Source organism: Struthio camelus, chromosome 29 (genome assembly GCF_040807025.1).
Source record: "Struthio camelus isolate bStrCam1 chromosome 29, bStrCam1.hap1, whole genome shotgun sequence".
Taxonomy (NCBI): domain Eukaryota; kingdom Metazoa; phylum Chordata; class Aves; order Struthioniformes; family Struthionidae; genus Struthio; species Struthio camelus.
Window position 1 is genome coordinate 1,562,931 of NC_090970.1, and position 9,202 is coordinate 1,572,132.

The 9,202-nt window shown below is 56.7% G+C and overlaps 1 pseudogene; it reads left to right on the forward strand.

The window, feature by feature from the left end:
• The first annotated feature begins 4,217 nt into the window (after window positions 1-4,217).
• LOC138062715 (olfactory receptor 14J1-like) lies at window positions 4,218-5,879 on the forward strand (annotated as a pseudogene).
• Window positions 5,880-9,202: the final 3,323 nt, after the last annotated feature.

Below are 9,202 nucleotides of genomic sequence, written 5' to 3' on the forward strand. Positions count from 1 at the left end.
GAGCTGCCGCTAAGGAGCTCTGTTGGTTGCCCCTGAGGAGAGGGAGTTGGGGCCTTTGCTCCTTGATGAGGGTGGGTCAAGCACCCTGTGAGCCAGTGCTAGGCAGAGGCCTGTAGAAGAGCCAGGCCTAGAGTGCAGCTCCTGGAGTGCAGTGAAGAGAGGCTGCAGTCTGCACAGCAGGGGGCAAGAAGGCACCTTTGTTTCCAATCTGCTTGCTCAGATATGGTCATGTCATGCTGGAGAGGACATTCCCCAGTAGCTGCTGGAGTCGCTGCCTCAGCTGTGTCAGAAGCTTGGACGCAGAGAGACCGTCTGCCAGCAGACGCAGCTCTACAGGGGTGAGGGTGCAGGGGGTGCTTGGGGCCTCTTGGTGAGGCCTGGGCTGGCAGTCAGCTCTCCTGCAGCAGGTGGGCTGTTGTGGACGAGTTGTGTCATGAGGGGAAGTTCCACCTGAATCTGAGGGAAACCTTCTTGCCTGTGAGAGTGACAGAGCCCTGGAAGAGGTTGCCCAGAGAGGTTGTGGAGCCTCCTTGCCTGGAGAGATTCAAAACCCACCTGGACACAATGCTGTGCAATGTGCCCTTCCCACACAGGGCCTCCTCCTCCTCCTCATCTTCCCTGGTGGAGTTTCCTGAAGACCTTGTACTCTGCCACTGGAGGACCCCAGTCATGCGAGTGACCCCACCCCATCTCAGTTTGTCCAAGCATGTGGCAGTGCTGTGACAGCTTGGGCATCTCCGTTTGCTCCTGGCTGTGCCCCAGGCTGCATATGTCTGCATATATGTGGAGTTCAGCACCTCAGCTGTGGCGTGGACAGAAGATTTGTCACAGGGAAACACGTTCCCAAGGACCTTCTGTATGCAAAGGCTTTGACTGCAAGGGGTGACATGCTGGCATGGATAGCAGGTGGCCAATGTGATGACGGTGAAAGGAGGTTCCCAGTAAGAACAAAAGACCTGCAGTGTCCAAGGCCAGGGAGAAACAGAGCTGGGCTGTGCAGGAATGGCAGGAGAGGGATTAGCAGCCTGAGCTGCCTCTGCAGCACCTTGGGGCCCTGTGACAGAGGTGAATTGATCTCCAGGAAGGACAAGGTGCCAGTGAAGAAGTCCCTGGGCCTGGGCAGCCTGTGATCCAGCCACCCTGAGGACATCACTAGCCCGGTGCCTGTTCATATTATGTGGAAGGGTGAGAAGAAGTTCAGGGACGGGAGAACCAGAAGGGTTGGAGAGTGCAGACACTAGAGTGGAGACCTCAGTGTGATGTGCCTCCCATTTATGGAGCACGCTTGAATGCAGGCAGGATGGATTTGGCCTAAGGGTCGTGGTGGGATTCCATTGTCTGGGCACAGGTAGGAAACGTGAGATGCCCTAGGGCCCTTGTCTAGCAAGCACTGAAAAGGGGCCATGGTATCCCTGTACGTGCCATGGTGTATGTGCTAGAAGCATGCAGTTGTGCTGCACACCCCAAGCATCCGACATGGCCCTGCCAGCCTATTTCTAGGTCATGAAATCAAGTGTCTGCACTGAATGACATGAGCTGTTGGTAACACTGGGATCTCGATATGTCTCAGCTTCCTCGTGAGTGGGTGCCTAGCAGTATTGGGCATCCGGGGTCATTTCAGATGGCCAAGGACATTTCCCACCTGGCCCAGAAGGATGCAGGTCTCAGAGTGGCTCCATCAGAGCAAGGAGACACTGGTACATGCCTTGGACCACCTCTGTCTCTTCCAATGTCCCCAGATGTTTGTGTGTGAGCAACTGACTCCCACGCTCCATCTCCAGGGATTACAACGGGAGCTTAGACAAGGAGCTCCCATGCAGACATCTCTGTTGGGCACACTTCAGCCTGGAGAAGGGGAATCCCACCTCCTGTCTGTTTGTGGAGTTCAGTGGAGGGATCTGAATGCCACTCCAGTCCACGGGGCTTCTAAACTGGCAGGAGATGCCCAGATGGACTCATCTGAATGAAAACCTGAACCATGGGAGAATGAACTCCCTTCTTGCCCCTCTCTAGGAGTCCTGCCTAGCTAAGAGGAATAAAGAGGGGCTTCCAGAGTGGGATGTTTCCACCTCTAGCAGGTGACCTTCCTCTGATGAGCTATATTGTAATGCTGGAATCAGTCTTCCTTCAGTGTTCAGAGAGGGACCATCGGTGATTATTTTGGTCTACTTCAGGGAACATTTCCCAGGCGGAGATGTTCTCTGCCTAAGGGACAGAGAACTTCTGCCTTTAATTGGGCCACTGTTGCTGAAGGGGTCCAGGCTCCTGAGACGGAAGGAGGTCCTGGCAACGTGGCAGCAGTGCCCATGTGTCCAGCTGTGTGCAGGAGCAGCTCCTCTGCCAAGAGCAGCAGGGCTGTGGGCACTGCCTGCTGCTGCTGAGAGGAGCTGCGAGAAGGCAGAGAGAAGTGTGGAGTGGGAGGACAGCTGACAGTTCATTGTGGGAGATATCTTCCCAGTCCTTGACACGGTAAGTCCCTGGCTATAGGACAACACTACTGCGTTTCCTGTAGGAATCGTCTGAACCCAGCTCAACCCATGACAAGTTTTTTAGAGATCGCTCTCCCAGTTTCTCCAGTGCAGGGGAGGAGGAAATGCTTTAGAGCAGAGATTCCCTGGCACGCTGTCACAGGGACGGGGCATGCTGCTACCTTCTCCCAGGGATGGCTGCAGGGCTGTGAAGTTGGAGTGTGCACACAAGTCTGCCCAGGGCTGTGATTCATAGCAGTGTCCCTGCCCTGCAGACAAAGGTGAAAAAACAGGCTGCTTGAAATGGAGGAGCTTTCCTCCCAGGTCTTTCTGTTTCCTGATTTGTGCAGGGAGAAAAAAGGAAAGAGTTTTGTGGTTTAGAAGGACCTGGGACTCACAAACCTTCACCCTCCGAGATCAGGAGGTCTGTGAGAAAGCTCAGCAAACCCCTTCAACCCCATCTCTACCTCCAGCAGCACCAACTTCACCTTTATGGGCTTCCTCAGGGTTTATGTGACCTGCTCCTTAGCACCTGCAAGCACAGAGATGCCCCTGCCCACGTCCCAGACCTGGAAGATTTCTGTAGGGCAGAACTGAGCCCACAGAGGGTGGGATGGGGTCTGTGATCCCTGAGAGGGAAAAGGTGTAGGGACTGAGAAAGCTGCCAGCAGGGCAGCCGAGATGGGCAGGGAATGAGAGGGAAATGCTAGCAGAATCATCATGGGAGATGGATTTGGGCAAGTCATGGTCAGTCCCTCCAATACAAACACCTTCCTCTGAGCATGCTGCCTGTGTCTCCTCTCCCACCCAGCAGAGCCTCTGCCCTGACAGCCAAGGGGTCCAGGGCATGAGCTGCCTGCTCTGCAGCCAGACCTTTGGAAATCTTCCCTTACCGCCTGAAGTCCTCCACTCTCCGCTCCGTCCGGTTTCTCTCTGAGAGGCACTTGTGAGGGTGAGTGTCCTTTAGCGGAGAGAGGTGCGAGTGCAGGGCAGTGAGGGGCAGGACTCCTTGGCAGACCAGATCCCATGACACAGCGAGCCCTCTTTTCCCCTCGGGATGCCCAAGTGCTCATGCTGAGAGCAACTGAAAGGCCAAAGATTTCTGCTCTGTCAAAGAATGCCACCACGGTGAGAGGGAGGCACCTAAAAGCTAAATAAATAATCAGACTCCTCTGCTGAAGGTTATTTTCCAGAGAAAACAGGTGTCTAAACGTTGACCTGCCCTTCCACATAAGGGGTGGACGTAACCTGCTACAGCATGTGTACCTCAGAGCTAGTCACCTCCCCCTCCCACCACAGTGCCTGCAGAGAGAGCACACACGGTAAATGGGCGTGAGGACAGGGTCCCATTGCTCTCAGGATCTCATTGGGATGAAGATGTCTAGAAAGGGTCGGGTCAGCCCCTGCCTTCACTTGACTGTTCCTCTCCCTTTCTGGAGTGGGAGCTGGTGTGATTGATCCGGACACAGACACCTCTGTTGAAGAGGGCAAGGCTGGGGGAGATGAATCCCTCCCAAGGATCTTCCCTTTCCGAGACAGCTGGCACGCGTGCTTGACAGAGTCCAATAGTGTCTGACCAGGGTCTTTTTGATGTTCCACACCTGGAGAGTGTAATGTTTAATATCAGAATTTATTCTTTGATGATATTTGATGTTACACGGGGGTTTGGATTCAGCAGAGTGATACAGCAGTGTACTGAAATCACAGTACAAGTGTAAGTTACGCTTAGCAAAATGCAGCAATTGCAATATGCAGTTTAATCACAATGAAAATGTGATCCCTGTTACCAGTCTCTATAATATGCTCACCGTCACGACCCTGGGTGTCCCCAGTCACTGGGAAGGAGTATGTGGGTTGAAACCAGCTCAAGTCTGTTGGTCCCTTGGCAATTCTTCTGTTAGTTGTTCAGGTGTTGAACTCTGTGTTGGGCTGAGCCACACACACACTTCCCCCCCATACAGATCTGGCTGACTCAGGGAGACATTCACACTGCTTTGATGAACTCAGGCAGAACCATTTACACCAGTTGATCCACTCCCTGGCCCGTCTCCCCTGAGCCTTCTTCCATTGTAGGGCTTTACTAGTCAGGCGCAGTGCTATATTCATCTCTCCTTATGGTAAATAGAGAAATTTCCCCCTGGGTCACTGGACCAAGTCTCCTGAACGCCACTCATGACACCCAAGGCCCTCCTATCCCCACCCTATACCTGGGAATGTTTGGCACTTCCCTCCATTGACACCCCCTGGCCGAGCAGAAGTGACCCCGCTGGAGATCATCAGCAGCGGCCACTGCTCTGCAAGGCACACTCAGGCAGTGCAAATTAGCACTCAAGACAAGGAACTGAATGAAGGAAAAGGACAAAGGGCATGTGGGAGGCTCCAAGAGAAGGGCAAAAGGTATGGCTCACAGAAGACTGCTCTAAATTGTCACTGTCTTTTCCTTCTTGGACAGGTCCCCATTCCCAGAGAGAGTAAATGTCCAACAGCAGCTCTCCCAAAGAGTTCCTCCTCGTGGCATTTGCAGACACACGGGGGCTGCAGCTCTTGCACTTCTCACTCTTCCTGGGCATCTACCTGGCTGCCCTCCTGGCCAACGGACTCATCATCACAGCCGTAGCCTGCCACCACCGCCTCCACACCCCCATGTACTTCTTCCTCCTCCACCTCGCCCTCCTCGACCTGGCCTCCATCTCCACCACTGTCTCCAAATCCATAGCCAATTCCCTGAGGGACACCAGGACCATTTCCTATGCAGGATGTGCTGCCCAGCTCTTTTCCTTTGTCTTCTTATTTTCAGCCGAGTATTTTCTCCTCACAGTCATGGCCTATGACTGCTACATTGCCATCTGCAGACCCCTGTGCTATGGGACCCTCCTGGACACCAGAGCTTGTGTCAGGATGGCAGCAGCCGCCTGGGCCAGTGCTTTCCTCAATGCTCTCCTGCACACTGCCAACACATTTTCCATTCCTCTCTGCCAAGGCAATGTCCTGAACCAGTTCTTCTGTGAGGTTCCCCAGATTCTCAAGCTCTCCTGCTCACAATCCTACCTCCAGGAAGTGGGGCTTCTGGTCGTTACTGTTGGATTAGCTTTGGGGTGTTTCGTTTTCATTGTGCTGTCCTACGTGCAGATCTTCAGAGCTGTGCTGAGGATGCCCTCTGAGCAGGGAAGGCACAAAGCCTTCTCCATGTGCCTCCCGCACCTGGCCGTGGTCTCCCTGTACATGAGCACTGTGATGGTTGCCCACCTGAAGCCCCCCTCCATGTCCTCCCCAGCTCTGGATGTGGTGGTGGCTGTTGTGTACGCGGTGGTGCCTCCAGCAGTGAACCCCCTCTTCTACAGCATGAGGAACAAGGAGCTCAAGGAGGCCCTGAGGAAACAGATTCAGCTGCTTCCAGTTCAGCAGCACTAAGCTGCCCTTCTCTCTTCGCAAGCAATTTCCAGGTTATCTCCAGAAACTCCTCTGCTTTGGGAGTTCTCTCTCTGATAATCATGTTTATGTAGAAAGATTTGAAATCATCCCATTTCTCCAGCAGCACAAACCCTGAGTGTCTGACCCAGAGACCTTCTGTAAATCTGCCTGTCACTGTGTCAGAGGTGGCCTCCCAGGTAGCATCCCTATAATAAAAGGGATCTTCTGAGAACTGTGCCTGAAATTTGGGCTCTTCTTCCACAGCTGGCCCCAAGAATGTGCTCAGGGAATTGCACCTGAAAAGGCCCTGTTGTCATGCCTGGGTTTTCCATGGGCTAAGGGACAGCAGCTGGTAGAGCTACATGTGAGGGAGCGAGGTCCGGATTCAGGTGTCACTTGTGGTTGGCTCAGAGCCCCTGGAGAGGATGAGTCATCAAGGGGTATCTGCTGGGACTGTCCCACATATCAATGGGTGGGTGACAGATGCCCATCCCTCTGGAAGGGAATATGGGAGCCAGGAGAAGAGCACAGGGGAATCTCAGGGGCAGAGTGTGCTCTGCAATCTCAGGAGAGGGAGAGGGCTGGCTCTAATGACACCTCTGCACACATGCTGAGCAGTGTGAGAAGCCCTGTGATTGCTCCAAGCATCCTGCACAGCCACAGACCCTGGGGAGGGGCTGGTCAGGTGCAATGATGCTGGTCCAGCTGGGTCTTTCCTGAACAGCTCGGCCAGTGGGGAGTCACCCCATGGTCCCATAGCCTGCTGGTCCTGCAGGGCAGCACCACCAGCCCTGGGGCTGGTCGGGAGGGTGAGCCCCCTTTCTGCCCCACAGAGCTGCTGTGGCCTTGCGAGGGGCTGGTGCTGTGGAGCGAGTGCCCAGAGCTCTGCAGCCCCCTGCAGCGAGCACTGCTGTGGGGCCAGTGCCAGGCTGGGAGGCCCTGGAGGGAGCAGGAGAGAAGAGCCCAGGTTGTTGCCTGTGTTGCCTGCCCACCCTGGGGAAGCTGCCCCAGGCCCATCGTCCTGCAGCAGACCCTCACGTCACCCCTCCCAGCGCTGGCTGCTCCCCCAGTGGTGGGGTGGTGCATGGCCAGCTGCGTCCTCCTGCAGCTCTGCGCATCCCCACGGAGGGGACAAGGCCAGCCTTGCACGGCCTCTCTCCTGCACCAGACCGCGGCAGGTCCCGGAGCACGGCTGTCTGCTGAGCCCCGCGTGGGGCACAGCCTGGGCTGGGCAGGGGCTGGCTGCTCCCATCCCCAAGGCTCTGGGGGATCATTTAATGGTTATCTAATAGTACTCCAGCCCTTGCCATGTGTGAGGGGTCTGGTTCCAGCTCCAGCTGCCCTCTGCCCACCCACCCTGGCGCTGCCAGCCCCACCGCAGCCCGCTCCTCACCGGCTCCAGCACAGCCCTGCAGGCAGCTGGAGCTGCCTCGGGCCCCGGGGCCGTCTGGTGGCAGCAGGCTTTGACCTGGCCACAGCAGCAGCGGTGCCAGCAGCAGGGCAGGAGCAGGGGACTTGGGGCGAAGACCCCTGCCCTCGGCTGCACGGCCGGGGCACTGGCCGGGCGATGCCTTTGTGGGTGGCCGGGCTCCAGGTTCGGGGTGGACGGCAGCTCGAGGGCGGGAGCGCTGGGATGTGGATGGGCTTCCAGTGCAGCCGGGAGTGTGGGGAAGGCAAGTGGGCAGAGCCAGGCACACACAGGTGCCAAGGCCACGGGTGGAAAGGGCAGTGTGGGGCTGGTGAAGGCCCTCCCTCTCCTTCTCGTCCCCGTGGGGAAGAGAGACCCCAGGCCATGCTGGACTCCACTTGGGCTGATGGGAAAGGGCAGAGGGCAGGGTGGAAGAGGCATTCAGAGCCTCTTGGGGTGAATGATGGAGTTTTGCAAGCCCAGGGCTGAGCCAGGCACCTTTGGATCTTCCTCCTGATGCTCTCCCAGCTGGACTTGTTCTGCTCTGCCCTAGGTGCTCTCATCCCCAGGTCAGCTGTGCTGGATCAGAGGCTGAGGAGCAAGAATTCCTGGCCTCACAGAGGAGTTGTGGTGGGAAGGGACCTCTGGAGGTCTCCAGTCCAGCCTCCCACACAAAGAGCCCTCCACTCTTGTCCAGCCATCGCTGGACTGTGCCTAATCGTAGTTACCATCCCCAAACCTGCTCTGCTCCTCCTGTCCAGGCACTGCGGGACGGCACCTCTCATTGGTGGGGCACTGCCCTGCCGGCCTTGCTGGCACCCTCGGCTCCTGGCTGCCCTTCCCACCCACTCTTTCTGCCCCACTCTTGCTGCTCCCCACAACATACTCTTTGGAGCAGGAATCCCATCACCAATGGTGCAGAAGCACTCGAGCTGTGGCACAGGAAATCCTCTTCTCCCAAATAGGCAGCATAGTATCAGACCCCCAAGTGGCTGAGCTCCCTTTTTCATCCAGCTCTGACTCTGCATGCAGCGTTACCAGGTTAAGGGACCAGATCCAAAGCTCTCCTCACACCTTCCCATTGGCTGTCAGGAAAGAGTTTCTGCTGAGGTGATACGGTCACCTTTTGTACCTGCAAGCTCCTGGGGATCTGCTCGGGTCCCCTCATCCCTTACCAAGGCTTTCTTGGCTGTAGTCAGGCGTTGAGTCCCAGGTAGAGATGGGCAGCCAGGTCAGCAGGACGGGGACAGGGTGAGGTGAGGACCCCAGAGGTTCACAGGCCAGGCACAGGCATGTCCACAGTGTAATGCAGGCATGACCCAAGGACAAGGGGAGCAGCTCCCTGACAAGGGGGACGAGGTCCTGCAATGAGGCTGGTCGCTCTCTATCTCCTCTTTTGCCCACGAGATTCCCCGCCCTGGCTGCCTGCAAACCCTCCATGCCCACCCTGCTGCCCAGCACACCACGACAGCCCTGGCCCTGCAGTCCCTCCAGCAACTCCTGCTTCCCTGGGGTCAGAGCCACCTGCCCCGAGCTGGTGCCCAGAGAAACCTGTTTTTCGTTCTCATTTTCTCTCTCTGCCTGCTGCCCTGCTTTTCTCCTGGGACGTCCCTGCTCCCCAGAGAGCCTTTCCCCAGGCCAGTGTGTCTGTGCTGGCCTAGCTGACCCTACACCCCCACACTGTGCACCCCACAGGGCCCCACCCTGGCGGTGCTGCTCCGCAGGGTGAGTAGGCTGTGGGGCCGTGGGGCCATCAGGTGACTCCTGATTGGCCCTGGCAGAGCAGGTCGGGCCCTGTCCCCATTGGACAGGGATCGTCACCACTGACTGGTGCCATTACACTGATGCCATGTGTCTGTGCTCATCGATGGTGCTCAGAGTGACGCCCAGGGCATTGCCCAAGGCAGGAGATGTG